The following is a 15,473-nucleotide window of genomic DNA, read 5'->3' as shown; positions in this document are numbered from 1 at the left end:
ACCTACCTGGCCAATATGGGAAGCAGACTCTGGACTACATAGACTTTTGATCTGATCCAATTATCTGCTTTAGGCATTTGTGAACTGGTTTGAGGTCAAGCTGGTTCACCAGGCCAGACCCGCTTCGAGGTTCTAAAAGTTTATCTATATCTATATATAACCCTCTGGGGGGTGCTGACACAGCCGTGGGTGTGTGGGTGTCTCCAGAGGTTCCCCCTCCCCCTGCCGGCCTCCCCCTGCCGGATTCCCCCTGGTCTTCTATGGGATGTTTTGACCCATTTGGGGGGCATTTTGGCCCTTTCTGAAGTGGTGGCAACCATTTTGGAGGATGCCACACATGCACCCTGGCCATTTATGTGGCTGGACCTGGCAGTAAGTTAAATTTTAAAAAACCACCTCACTTTTGAAACCCCGAACTGGCTTGAATTTGAGCTGAGCCGGGGTTCTAGTTCAGGGACACAAAACCAAACATGGCTGGCATGGCTCAGACTTGAGCTGAACCAACCAGTTTTGTGCACATCCCTACTCTTATCTTCTTAAGCTCTAGTTTGCAAACTGTGTGCCATGAAAACTGCTAGGGTATTGTGAGAATTAAATGAATTTAGACTCCTCTGAGTCTAAAGTCCTCACTGCACAGAAGAAGCTATCCACTGAATCCCTATGTGTAATAACTTGTGCCATCATATTTCATACCATAATTGCAACAGTGAGACAGATCCTGTTTTACTTTGAGTTTCACTCTTCAGATAGGCCTTGGGCCTTATCCAGCAAGGCTCTTCATATGTTCTTATGAAGATGATCATTTCTTAGAAAACATTCTAGCTAATATATGAAGCTTTTATACTTTTTCTTTTCAAGGCAAGCCAATGGATAACCAGGGTGGGCGAACGCAGTGCAGGTGCAAACTGAGTCCAGGACCTGGGAACCGTGGCTCAGCTGTGCACACAGCCACAGGTTCTCAGCTGCAGTTCCAGCAGCTCTGCCATAATCCTACAGTGCTGAGGAATCTAGGAGCCTGGTGTGGACCAGATTGATGCTTGGATAGGAGTCCAGTGGGAACTCCATAAAAGCTGCCCTATTGTAAGTGAAGAGCAGGATAGCAACATAATGAATATAATAATAGCAATGTCATTAAAATATAGAATCTAGTGCAGTGATCTGCTCAATACTGCTACCTCCTTCAAGCTCTTCCTTTTAATGTGTGTGATGTGTGGGAGGAAGAATGTACTTCTTGAAAAGGTGGGAAGAAGTAGAGGGAGCAGAACATTTGGGCGCAGTAAAATCAGAAGACAGAAAGGCTATTCACATGAGCAGCCCAGCCTGGGCTAGGTTGCTTGTGTGCAGCACCAGGATTGGGGCCGATCCCAGTGCTGCCTGTCTGCCTAACCCTGCTTTTAACCCCGGCCTTTAGCCAGGGTCCTGTGGTTGCTCGGGCTGAGTGCTGAGTAGTAGGAGATTCCCCCAATGCCCCACACTCATTACTGGCTGTGTTTTGGGATATCTGTAGGCTGGGATGCATTGTCCTGGACTCCAGAGATCTGCGCTGCTCAGAGCAGTGGAGAATGTGTGGGTGTGCAGTCCCCACGTCCACCAACATGCCTGGATCGCCTGGGGGAAAGGTAGGTTGGTCGCTGCCTCCCTGCACCCACCCTAACCACCAGAGATTAGTCCGCATGTATAGCCTTTCTATGTTGCAACACAATGCCTGTATTGCTGTTTTCTCTCTCCAGAGAGTTGAAAGTGAATGGAATGATATCATTGGCCATGGTGTACCCATTTGTTCCATACAAGTTCTCTGCCAAGTTCCAAAACCCCCAAAGCAACAAGTGGCATGTACACATCAGCTGCCAGTCCTACAAACTACAGGATCTGGGAGGGGGTCGGCAGATGTTTGATCTCATGGCCCATCAGCCACATTCTTGATCCATTCCCAAAGAACAGGTTGATCCCTGGAACGTAGGTGTGTTCTATAATGGGGATAAAATCCAACTGCACACTGGAAAGAGGTCAGTGTTTCTCTTTCCTACCAAAAGGCCATCTAATGGGGGGCAGCTTTTTCCTTGAAACTCGGGGGCCATGCATGGCCCAGATCTGGCTATCTGCCTTCTGTGTTTTCTTCTTCCTCAGACCAGGAGGTAAGTTCCACCTACAAGCCATAAGGAAACAGATGCCGCTAGTGCACCCATGCTAGTTAAAGCCCTGAACAATCTGGGCCCAGTGCATCTTAGGACTACCTCCTCCTATACAAATCTACCCTCCGATAAAGATCTCCTGGAGGAGCTCGGCTGTGTGTGCACCAAGGCTTGCTGATGCAGTGATGGCTAGTAATGGGCAGATCACATGTGGATGTATTTAAATGAAGCTCAGGTGAAGCTCATTCTCACTACTCTGGCCCCATCCCAGCTGTCTCTGTCTCCCTCACCATACCTGGCCACATCTGAGCGGGTCATTTGCCCAGTTTTTCAGCCAGCCTGTGTGCAAAGGATTAATGTCACCGCTAGGCGTGGTGAGGGAGAGCCAGGGAGCCAGGATGGGACAGAGGAGTGAGAATGAGCCTCACCTGAGGCTAATTAATGCCCCCACTCCTTTCACCCATACTGGTTGCCCATTAGCTGATGTTTGGTTGGAAGGTGTGAAGGACAGGGCCCTCTTTGCAGCTGCTCTCTGGCTCTGGAATTCTCTCCTCTGTGAAATCCATGCTGCCCCATCCCTCTCAAATTTCTGGCTTTGCAGGAGGGGTCAGGTGCTTAGGATTGGATGAAACTGAGTGTGTCTTCTGGTCTCTGCCAGTTTTTTTGGTGCTTGCTGTGATTTTTGCTTGCATTTTTGTATTGGGTTATTGCATTTCTTGTTTTAAACTTTGTTGCTTTGAAGCTTGGGTAAAAAAGTAAACTATATGTTCAAGAATAAATAATTCAATAAAACATTCCTTCATTTTGTCTTAATAAATCCACAGATTGCCTTTGAACATGGGGGAAAATGTAAAAACAGTAGTGTTGGGTGGGGGGAGGTTCCTGGGACGTGTTCTCAAAGACTGAGAAAAACTGGGTGCATCTGGAGAACACAGACACATGTTTCATTGATTAACTAATAATATTCTCAAAGCTGGCTCCAGGAGCTTTTCCAAACAGTGACGAATACAGCTTTGTTACACTTAGCCTGGGGCAGGGGGAATTCATATGAAGGAACAGATCAGCAGAGCTGGGATCTGGAGGAGGAAGTCCTCTGGTATCCTACAACGCGTTACGCTTGACCTGGCTCTATGGAAGCTCGGACTTCTGGCAGCCCAGGATGCCACACAACCAGTCAGTGAGGTAGGAGGGTGTGTGCGCGCCCTCCTACCTTACTTTGAGCCCAGGTACAAAACACGGGCTACCCAGAAAAGGAGTACCGGGATTGAGGCTGAACCCAGCAATTGTCACGACCAGCCCTACCTGGGCTAGCATTTGACCACCATTTGATTTTGCTAAGTCACCCAAAAGACAGCCAAGGAGCTGGGCACTCCAATATGGGGGGGGGGGGAAGCTTGGTCCTCCAAAGATATCCCAGCATGCACTGCAGGCACATCAGTACAGTAGCAGCTCTCCTCTGACAGAACTCCATGACAAATATGACTGCCGGCTGCCCAGGAACAGTTTTGAGTGGCGATCTCTGCACATAAATGGAGAAATGAGGTTTCTCTCAAACCTTGGTAAAGACCTGGGTAGAGCCTACCCAGATCTAAGGAAGTGCAAGCTGCAGGTTTGGCCAGTTCAGACTGGAATTTTGAACTAGCCTGGTTTCAGGTTTGGCTGAACTGGGTCCAGTCCAGTTCAGCTATTGAACCAGTCTGAACTGGTTCATGGGCTGGTTCATGGGTATACTTGTAAAGGGGAATCCGGCGAGGATTCCCTTTTACAAGATGAGGGCACTCCCTATCCTAAAGGCTAGGATAGGGAATGAGAGAGAAGGATATTCTGTACCTTTAGGAGGCCGTGGCAGAGATACATTGGAGGCGGCAGCAGGAGCTCCTCCAAGCCCCCTGCTGGCCTTCATAAAGGACAGTCCATGCGTTTGCGGAAGCCCAAACCAGACCACAGCCAACCCAGACTGTACTATGGAAGGCAGGCAGGGGGGACTTGGAGGAGCCCCCACTCGCACCTCCTCCAGTGTCTATCTGCTGCCTCTGCCTTACCCTCTTAAAGGCACAGAGTACTCTTTCTCTCACCTCCCCGCCCAGGGCTTAAGGATAAGGTATGCCCCCTTTACTTATTAAAGGGAAATACTCGCTATATGCCCCTTTACAAGTATATCCCTGAACCAGCCCGTGAACAATTTCTTAGAACCAGGGCCAGTCCACATTGAACTTGGACTGCTCGAATTGGGCTGGTTCAATTTGAACCACGGTTCAAATCGAGCCGTCTTGCACACATCTACCCAGATCTGGACTGATCTGGAGGGAATCATGTGGGTTCTTACGTTCAGAAATAGCTGGGTTTGCTGCCTCAGACCTCCCTTTTAACTATTGTGTCTATGACCTCAAAGCATATTATTTGGATGTAATCTTTACAACAACCCTGAAAAGTAAGTAAATATTCAGTAATCCTAAGGTTTAAGATGAGAATTCAGATGCTTTTAATTTCCACTCATAGGAACATAGGAAGCTGCCATATACTGAGTCAGACCATTGGTCTATCAGCTCAGTATTTGTCTTCACAGAATGGCAGCGGCTTCTTCAAGGTTGCAGGCAGGAATCTCTCTCAGCCCTATCTTGGAGAAGCCAAGTAGGGAACTTGGAACCTTCTGCTCTTCCCAGAGCGGCTCCATCCCCTGAGGGGAATATCTTACAGTGCTCACACTTCTAGTCTCCCTTTCATATGCAACCAGGGTGGACTCTGCTTAGCTAAGGGGACAAGTCATGCTTGCTACCACAAGACCACCACTCATGCTCTAATAAGCATCGTAATTGCAAGTTGTGGAAGAAAGGCTTCCTGGAGCAGGGGTGTAACAATAGGGGGGCAGGGGGGGCACGTGCCCCAGGCGCCACTTGGCAGGGGGCGCCAAAAAGTGCCCCCACTAATCCCCTGCCTTTGGCAAAAAAGAATTTTTTGGTGATTTTTTTTCTCATTACGGAGATCTCCGACGGGCGGGAGCTCCCATTGGCTGCCGGAGAACACATGCCGACCATGCTGGTTGTCTCAGTTCCTCCCTCCCTGCTTGCTGCACGCACAAGGAGGAGCGGAGTAGCTTGGTTTAGTTGAGAGAGCAGCTGCTGCTGGGGACGTTCTCTGACTCTGCCTGCCTGCGTTTGCCCACCACACTGCCCTCTGGCTGCATTTTATTCTTCTGTTCTGCTTCTGCATTAACAAAGTAAGTTTCATTGCTCAAATCTCTCTCTCCCCCGTGTGTGTTGTGTGTGAGAGAATGTCCCTACTCCCTTGCATAACATTCTCCTTTTAGCTCTTCTGTGCTTTGCATAGAATGTCCCTACTCCCTTGCATAACGTTCTCCTTTTAGCTCTTCTGTGCTTTGCATAGCAGGCTCTCCCCCCCCAAACCGAGGGTAGTTGCCTGCAAGTGGAGCCAGTGGCGCTCTCCTGGCTTGCATTGTGTGAGTTTCTGGCTTGCATTGTGTGAGTTTCTGGCTTGCAATGTGTTTCTGGCTTGCATTGTGTGAGTCCCGGTGGGATTGCAAAAGGAAACTCACGCAATGCAAGCCAGGAGAGCGACTTGTGGCTCCACTTGCATTGCCCGAGTTTCCTTTTGCAATCCCACCTCTCAAAAGGAAACTCAAGCAATGCAAGTGGAGCCACAAGTCGCTCTCCTGGCTTGCATGCATGAGTTTCCTTTTGCAGATGTGGGATTGCAAAAGGAAACTAGTAGTACTAGTACACAAGATCTTTGCAGCTCTGCTAATAATTACAACTTCTGGATCATCCCTTAGCATGGGGGGGTGGGGTGGCAAATTTAATTTGGAACTCATTAATATAATTTTTGAATAATGTTCAGTCCTACTGGATTAATACTAGGTTTATTCTTTATAGCAGATTTTTATTAGCAACATACAGTCTACAACATTTTCAGCCTTGTTCATTTGTGCCTTGTGCATATTGTAGATATTCTGTCTCCAAAACATAAGTACAGCATCTATATTTTTGAAGGGGGGAAAATCCCATTTAATACAGTGTGAACAAATTGGTCCAAAAAGTAGCAATGGGAAGTTTTTCTTTCTGCCCCTGTAGCTTTAATAAGATAGAGTGCACAAATATCACTTGATTAACAGCTGCGATATTAATTTCCCTTTTTGGTTGCTTGACTCACAGTAAGAATCATGTCAAGGCAGTGGAGAACCAATTAAATTGATTTTAATCTTTGTTAGGGAAGATAACATGCCTTTTTCTCTCCTTGTTTAAATAATTAAAGTTTCAGTAGGTATTATTTCTGGCTTTAAAGAAATTGGTATCTTAATGTAATGGAATCCTTTTAATTACATACTTAATAGTTTTTAAAAAGTTAATCACGGTTTTTCATTCAATGTGTATTTTGTTTTACATATTAAACATATATTTTCCTTTGAGAGAGTTTTAAAAATAAGTGGAAATTGGGAAGGCTTTTTTAAAACAAAGAAAAATCTCACCCCTACTTATTCATGATCTTTTTGATTTGCCTGTGTTTTTATTTCAAGCAAGTCAGATGTATGTTGGGGGGTATTTATTTATGTGTTTTTATTTCAAGCAAGTCAGATGTAATTGCAAATAACATGCAGAAGATCCCAGGTTCAATCCCTACCTCCAGGTAGGGCTGGGAGAAACTCCTGCCTGAAACCTTGGAGAGCTGTTGCCAGTCAGTGTGGGCAATAGTGAGCTAGGTGGACCAATATCTGACTCTGTAGACAGTTTCCTATGTAATCAAACCATAACTTGCCCTTACGTTCAATCCAATTGGATGCATTCACATTCACAGCTTACATCCAATAAACTGCTGAGTAAGCCCTCCAAACTAGGATCACACAGTGTGGTTTGCAATTCTGGTATATGAAGGGCCCAAATCTCAGTTTTGCTGTTCAGGTGCATAGGCAAACGGTGATTTAATTAAACCAGGAGGTTATTTATTAAGACTGTGTATGAGAGGGAAGCAGAAAGAGGAGGAGATCATGGCTCAAATAATGGTGGCTGAATGTGGCCATTGAGTTTCCCAGGAATACAGCCAACGTAAAGTGTGCTACAAATAGACATTATTATAGAATTAATAAACATAGAATATCTATGATAGACTAGAATATATATCTATTATAATTTCAGTCTCTATTATAATATAAGCATAAATCTTGAATAGACTAGAATATCTATGATGGAAAAGACTAGAATACCTGTCTTGTCTTTTCCATTTTGGGACACAAAACCTATTACTATGTTTAAAAGCATTTATTTTCTGGCCATGAGGACTGCAAACTTAGGCTGTTGGTATGCAAGACATTTCTTTAAAATATATATTTCTAAAGAGCCTTGTAGCCTCATGTTTCCTTTTTCCTGTCCCAGTATACTTGCACGGATGCAGCCCACAACCCACATTTGACTATGACTGTGACACATTTCCATATTTCCGGGGGCGGCGGGGGGGGGGGGCGCAATTTCAGTGCTTGCCCTGGGCGCCGTTTTCCCTAGTTACGCCTCCGTCCTGGAGGAATGATATGTGCATGCTATATGTCTTAAATTTCTTCCTGGACATTTGCTGTAATCCATAGCATTTGGGGGAAGAACTGTGCCTTATAGAAGTACATCAGTTAGACATCCATTAGGTGTATCTGTAGGAAGCTGTTGTTTCTGGATTGGGACAGTGTTGAATTTCTGGCTGGACACTTACTAAATTGGTGGCATTTTGAAGAAGCACTGTGCCTCGTAGAGATGCCTTGGGCAGAAATTCATCATGGCGTCTGTAGCAAGTCATTGAGGAAGTGCAGCTGTAGCATTTCTGTCTAGACGCCTCCCTCCCCAGACCAATAGCAAGCTGAAAGATCAAGGCAAAGTGTGTGTGCATGGAGCCTCATTTGTAAAGCCAGCACAATGTACAAGACTGTACAAAGTCTTTGCAGTGTATATGGTGCAGACGTTTAGGACAGATAGGCACCTTAACTTGCAATTCCCATGCTTTTTAGAACAAGAGTGAAAATCTTGTGAAAATCATCTTAACTCTCATCCTAAAGTGAAATTGTTTTGGATTCTTCTTTCCAAAATACTCGGACAGATCCTTTGAGGATTCTCCAAAGGAGTAGAGCAAGAAAAACTCACAAGTCATTTCCAGCCACTGCCAACAAACTAGTATTCTTGAACCTTGAACAAGGAGATTCTACATCATAGCCAAGCTGTCTATAGACACAGAGGCTTCACTTCCTCTGTTTAGAGAAGGTGAAGCCCTCATATTTGCATGCAGTTTGATTCTTATGTAGAAACTCCATGTTTAATAGCAGGCTATACCAAGATGCTAGTTTGTTGGAGTTGATTTTTGGAGTTTCCTCACTGCATCTTTGGAGCGTCTTAGCTTTGTTCACAATTCAACACAAGTTTTATTCAGAAGTAAGTAAAGCTCTTCTCATGATCAGTGAGAAGAGCTTCTGGCGGGTCTGCGAGGAGAGCAGGCTTAGCCCACTCTCCCCGCACACCATCTTGCCTTCAGCCCTGGGTGGCCGGATTGGCCGCCCACAGGAAAACTGGCTCCGTCACAGAACCAGTGGAGGCTGCAGGGATCCTGGAGAGACCCCCGAGGTTGGCTGCAGCCTCCTGGTCAGGGGTCTACTCATGTGTCGCCGCACACCGCGGCAGCACACAAACAAAAAAATGAGGTTAACGGAGTGCTCGCTCCGTTAACCTCATTTAAGGGGAGTGGGAATTAGGCGGGCTACCCGTCTTTGAACCACCCGGCTCGCCTGCGAGCCCGGTGGTTCCCACGATCAGTAAAAAGTGGGCTAGGCTCCCTTAGCCTGCTTTCTACTGATCGTGGGAATAGTTTCAGTGTCAGATATCATTTGGTTTCCCCCCACTCAGTAAGTTCTTATATACTTTGCAGAGAGGTTGGGGCGGGGAGGGAAAAGAAAGCCCTTGACTTGATCATATGTGTGTTTACCCAGAAGTAAGCCCCAGTGACTTCTTAATAACTTATTCCAAGCTTTGCTGAGGAGCTTTGCTTCTCCCTTTGGTGGAGGTGAGAAGAGAAAGAAAGGGGGCAGAGGGAGAAGATAAAAACCCATAAAAGGAAAGTTAGGGAAAGGGATCCGTTTAACTATATAAGTGCCAGAGGGCTCATAGCCTTTCCTTATCAGGTAACTATGTTCACAACCAGGAGGTGACTCTCTAGAACTTGCCAGGACCAGGGATGGCTGCTATAGATGAGCGGGCAGCGGGGGGGGGGGGGAGGGGGCAGAAAGACAGGTGCATTGCTTATTCACCCTTCCTATCCCAGCTGCTGCCTCTCTTTCTGTGCTTGCCCCACCCTAAGCTTCATGGGCATTGGGAACAGGTGATTGAAATTGATTGAAAGGGATAGGTGATTGAAAAGGAGGACAGGTGATTGTCAGGGGACTGACAGGGGATGGGGTGATTGACAGGGGACAGGGGACTGAAATTTCCAATTGCATGGTTGGGATTCCTATTCCCAACTGGCAAGTGACAGCCCTTGCAGCTCAAGGCAGAGCAGACACAGAGGGAGAGACTGTCAGTCTGGGTGGGGTGGGAAGCATGAATGAGCACTGCACCGGCAGCTCATTTTTCACCCCAGCTCATTTGCAGCAGCTGCCTCCTGGCCAGGACCTGCCCCTCCCAGCTCTGGCTTCAGAGCCCTCAGTGGGCAAAATCCACAATCAGTGTCCTTAGTTGATTTTACTCTGTTAGTATGGAGATCTCAGATGCCAATTTTCAGGAAATAATGGATCTCCCCCACCCCTCAAAACAATGTAAGATTATGCTTCAGCATACATCCAATTCTTCAAAAAAAAAAAAAAAAAAAAAAAAAAAAAATTAAAGGGACATTTAAAATTTTGTGAGATATGTTATCTGATAGCAAAAAAGCATAACCCTTGTTTCTAGAGCTTAAGGGTAGAATTTTAAACTGTACCTCAGCAATTTTATATCAGATGTGGATTTGGAGGAATGGTGTCTCTTGTTGTCTAGTTGATGTGGGCAAATGTTTAGATTTGATAGATATTTTTTCATTTTATGGCCAATAGGATATCCAGGGCTTATAACAAAAGAAATGTTGAAACAACCTATCTCTACTATAGCTGCAGCTGAGGCTGAGAAAGAGTAGCTTTTAAGTCATGTAATAAGTTCATGGTAGAAGTCATGAGTAAAGTTGCCAACTCTAGATACAAAAACCTTGTTGGTGAGGCTGGTTGTGCCCCTCTCTAGCAAAAGCTCAAGAGCTCTGATCCACTGTCAGTTTAAGATAGCGACAACTGGTTCAGAGAATGGCCTGGAGCAGTTTGAATAAAAGGTTCCTGTCTCTTTAACAGCAGATTCCTTGAATTGCCGATACTGCGCTTCTGTGAGGCAACTGGCACCATGCATTCCAGTTCAGAAATTCTGCAAAGTCCACAAGGGTGTCTGTTTCAACATGAAAATCTATGAGGGTAAGAAATGCATTCTGGGCACGTACATTATCTTAACACCACTCATTCATGGAACTGGCCAACCTGGAAGTCAGATGCGCATGCTGGTTTACTACGATTTCCATGTTGGGAATTCTCTCTTGTAAGAGAAACTCTTTTTCATTATAGCAGAATGCACAGAGGCACAACACAGCAGAATTTAGTTAGGCATGCGTGTATGCTGAGAGTAAAGTAACTTGGAGCCAGTTCATAGTTTCAAATCAATATGAGTGGTATTTATTAGAGAACTCCATTCCAGATAGGAAAGTGAGGAGATAGAATATCTAATATATCTATCTAGCTGGATGCAGATGGATTCTGCATCTCTGTATACATGGTGCAGGGGAGAGGAGCTTGCATGTTGCAAGGTAGAAGGAAGGGAAGAGAGGAAGTGACAAGGCATGAAGGAAGTAAGTCCATGAGATTAGCAATCTACATATCAAAAGGATAGTGTCAGAGCAGTAGAGAAGGGATGACCAGTGTTTTGACCCTTTAGCCCTCTGACTCACTAGTCTGTCCCCCTATGTCATTGAGACAAGAGACAGCGCATAGTCCTTCACTTCCGACATTCCACACAATTCCTGTTCCTGCTGTTGTCTTCATACAGGACTAGCCCATCTTCTAGGTAGACCTAGGCAGTCGCCTAGCACACCAATTCTTGGGGGGTGTGTGTGTGTGCCAGGCTGACCCCTCAAGTGGCTGGGCAGTGATGCTGGGTGGTAGCGGCAGCCTTGCAGACTTTAAAAGGTATAATCACCTCCTTACCCATCCCACCTCATCCAGAACTAACCACCAATTATGACTTTGCCCCCACCACATTCAGTTAAAATTATGTACTGTAAACTAAATGTGGGGTAGTGTGCATTAGGGATGTGCATGGAACCGGTGATTCCTCCGGTTCAAAGGTGGTGGGGATCTCCCTTTAAGAGTGGGGGGAGGGTGCACTTACCCTTCCCGCCACTTTCCCCCCGCTGGCGTCGGTTGTTTTAGCAGTCCATCGGGGCGGCAGCATACCTCCCTGCTGCTCCATTGCCCTTCTCTTGCAGATATGACCAAGAATTGCTGACATGCCAGTGTGCATCACAGTGGGAGGGGTAAGTGCACCCTCCCTCGCTCTTAAAGGGAGACCCCCACTGCCTTCAAACCACCCCGCCACAGTTCCGTGCACATCCCTAGTGTGTGTGGGTGCAAAACATTATAGGGCTGGCCCTGTCTTCATAGTTTGTCAAGTAATTCAGAAAGCATACCATACCAACAAAGTAATCTAGGAGTGGTTAACAAAGAGATCAACCGACTTCTTATAACCCTGGAACATAGATGGAGCCCACAATTGTATTACAGACTGCAAATCAAGAGACATAGCAGAAATATCAAAACAGATGCAGACACCAAAAATTCAGTACAGGAAGTGAGCTGAGCCTGGGACTAGAAATCAAGTGAGATCATGGCACCTGTCCCCTCTTTCTTGCACATACGCACACTTACACAAACATGAACAAAGATATATAGGAGCATGTGACACACAAGCACAGAAATATTTCACATGTAAATGTGATTAGGATCATGTCAAAAGTACACATGCACAGGAGCACCCTACATGGAAATATAAACAGCATAACCTCATATGCAAACATATACAGCAGAATATAACATGCAAATGCAAGCAGTAACACACAGAAGCATGCTAAATCCAACTACATAGTAGTAAATCACTTGCATGCATATTGAGAAGCATGCAGGAGTATGCCATAGGCAAATATGTGCAGGCCACATGCAAGCGCACGCAGCAATAGATGGCATGCAAACATCCACAGCTGCACATCATATGCAAAGATATGCAACATCAGATCCTAAGCAAACACATGCAGAAATATGCAGCACAATGCTACAGGCATGTATGTGCAATACCACCTGCCTCACAAACTTACACAACAGCACATCACGTAGAAATGCACACAGATGCAGGAGCTCTCTTTCCCTCATTTACAAAAGTAAACTGCAGTTTGCTCAGTCTGGTGACAGATCTTTTTCTATGGGGAAGCAAATTCTACCAGGGGCATTTCCAGGGCACTTTCCAGATTACACCCTACAACAGTGTCACTACATGTCCATGAAGTGTGCTTCCATACTGCCTATGTTTTGACATCGCTGTCCCTGCACTGTCAGCAAGGTGCTGTTCACATTTCTGATGCCGCCTTTGCGGTTTTATCTTTGTGTTACAGTACTACAACACTGTTAAAAAACAGCTGTATTTTCCCATTGAGGAGGTTTGCGCAAGCTAGAAAAGACTGCTCCCCCTGTTGGTGCCTTTGCGCAACACCCTTTAATTTACGGTTTCAAGACGATCCGGCCAAGCCAAAGTAAACAGGGGCGTATCTAGGGTAGGGCCGGCAGGGCACATGCCCCGGGTGCCACTTGAAGGGGGGCGCCATTTTTTTAAAAAATGGCCACTGAAAACAAAATGGCCACTGTGCATGCTCAAATGGCCTCTGTGAGGCCCTAGGCCATGCCAGGCCTTGCAGAGGCCATTTGAGCATGCATGGCAGCCATTTTGTTTTCAGCGGCCATATATATATACATGGCCACAACACATGCTCAAATGGTCCCTGCAAAGCCCTTGAGGCCACCTAGGGGAGGGGGAACCTTTGCGGACCCACCCCACAGCCTTTAGGGGCTACAGGTATTTTTTTTAAAAAATTAATATAATATGTCACTGTACACATATTCAGTTTGGCACTATATACAGAGAATCAGGGCTTGTGAATAATGAGCTGAAGCTTATGAGCTAGGATTGTATTCATTTGCTCTTACTTTGCTTCGTGTTATAAGTGAGTTAAATGTGATGTCTTAATAGTATGGCTATTAATGGTGAATTTGTCTTTCAATCAGTGTGAAATCCTTAGTATTAAGGCCCACTGGGAGTTTCTTGCTCTCTTTCTCTCATTTTAACTGTCTTTCTGAAATACCTGAATATATTCCAAGCAGTGACACAGTTTACTCTGCATATCTTTTAATTATTTTCAGAGTAAATAGGGAAAAGTCCAATTCTCCATTGATTTTTAAAACTTATGTAATAGTGATGCTACAATGCATAGTAGAGAATTAGACATTAGTTTTCCAAGTATACCTCCACACAGTATTTGGGTATTTCATGAGCCCCAGCATACTGAAATTTGTAGTTTTCTAAATTGTTTTGGAAATATTAAAAGATTAACGAGCTTGACTTGTATTTTTCAGCTGTTATTATGGTAAAGTTATCTGAAAGATGGGTGTCGGATGTTTGGACAAGGGGCGCAATTTCAGTGCTTGCCCTAGGCGCTATTTTCCCTAGATACGCCTCTGGAAGTAAACTACTGCTGAACAGTGTGGAAAGCACCCAGACAGGACCTTTAGCTCATTTGTACATTCACATATCAGCCAGATTTACTCCAAAGTCCCTGCAAACTATTGGGGAGCACTCCAGACATGATTCGGGTTTTTCAGAGCATCGCCTGATTTATGTCTGTGGTAAAAAAAATAAATCCACTTTTTGTGCTGGGGTTTGGGGGGAAATTCAAACTCGCAGTAAACCAGCTGTCTGGAAATGCTCCAGGGAAGTTTCCATGTGACAAAAAGATGCATCTTGCAGCATTGACCCCTTTTTAAAATGTCTGGCTTAAAATGAGAATTTTTAAACCTTCCAATTTAATGGATTTTCACCAAAGGCACAACTGTACAGTACCTTTGATTTTTTTGACCAATTCTAAACCACCAAAAAGAAAATTTAAGGTATGTTTTGGATGGACCCACAAAGTTTCCAAACACTTTGCCATTCCATGTGAACGGTTTAAACTGTAATAATGCAACAATTCTTCAAGATAAATTTCTGAAGTCTGGTCACAAAGTAAAATCTCCATGCCAAATGCCCTGCCTGCTGCCAAGACCAATAGGGTTAATTTTATGACCAACAACCCCTCCCCCACCCCCAGCTTTATGATTACAAGAGAGCCACTGCTGTAGTTGGTTCTCATGGCCCAAAACACCTAGACCTGTGGCCTCCCCAGAGCCATCTGGTGGGCCACTGTGTGAAACAAGATGCTGGACTAGAGAGGCCTTGGGCCTGATCCAGCAGGGCTGTTCTTATGTTCTTATGACGCTGACATTCTGGCACACTCTAGGGTGACTAGGAAAAGAACACAGGAGGAAGCTACATATGAAGGAGGAGAGCTAGGCTGCTGGGAGCAATGTTAACTGTCAATAGCACAGGTCACCATGGGATAAGGAGGAGGTTGAACCTCCAGTTCTCATAGAAACAAGTAGTTGCAACATTATGGTAGAGGCAAAATCTACACCATTTCACAGAGGAATTGCAATGGGAAGGTGGTTGTATACCACACACATGCACACACAGATACACACGTACATTCATTGCAATATAGAAGTCTATGCATATAATCTTCCTGCCATAACGAAGGACAATTTGTCAGTTAATTATAACAGTAAAATAAAGATTCTTCCTTCTCATTTCAATTCCAGGTAATCACGTGGAGAAATTTATACAAGGCTGTTTGAAGGAAGAAGATAAGAAATGTGGAGCTATATGGAAGAATCCAAAGACTCAACATCGCTATGAACTTAGCTGCTGTTCTGACAGAGACAAATGCAACTGGACCTTGATACGTCCATGACAGCACTTTGCTCTGGAATTGCCATAATTTGCTAAATCACTCTTTAGAATCTAGACATCGTTATCATTAGATTGTTGCACTCCAGTGCCTGCTGTCATCTTCTGTGTTTACAGACTTATTCGTGGGTGGTTTGTTATTGTTTTTGCATTAAAATACAATTAAAGTACCAGCCTGTCCAGTGTGGAGATT

General features: G+C 45.1%; 1 long non-coding RNA gene across 1 annotated transcript; it reads left to right on the top strand.

Moving 5' to 3' along the window:
• Positions 1-5,217: 5,217 nt before the first annotated feature.
• LOC128342930 (uncharacterized) lies at positions 5,218-15,451 on the top strand. Its single transcript, XR_008315261.1, has 3 exons — positions 5,218-5,349; positions 10,483-10,599; positions 15,133-15,451. It is a non-coding gene; the product is annotated as an uncharacterized LOC128342930 (long non-coding RNA).
• Positions 15,452-15,473: the final 22 nt, after the last annotated feature.

The sequence above is a fragment of the Hemicordylus capensis genome, chromosome 2, assembly GCF_027244095.1.
Source record: "Hemicordylus capensis ecotype Gifberg chromosome 2, rHemCap1.1.pri, whole genome shotgun sequence".
NCBI classification, from domain to species: domain Eukaryota; kingdom Metazoa; phylum Chordata; class Lepidosauria; order Squamata; family Cordylidae; genus Hemicordylus; species Hemicordylus capensis.
This window is presented reverse-complemented; position numbering and strand designations above follow the sequence as displayed.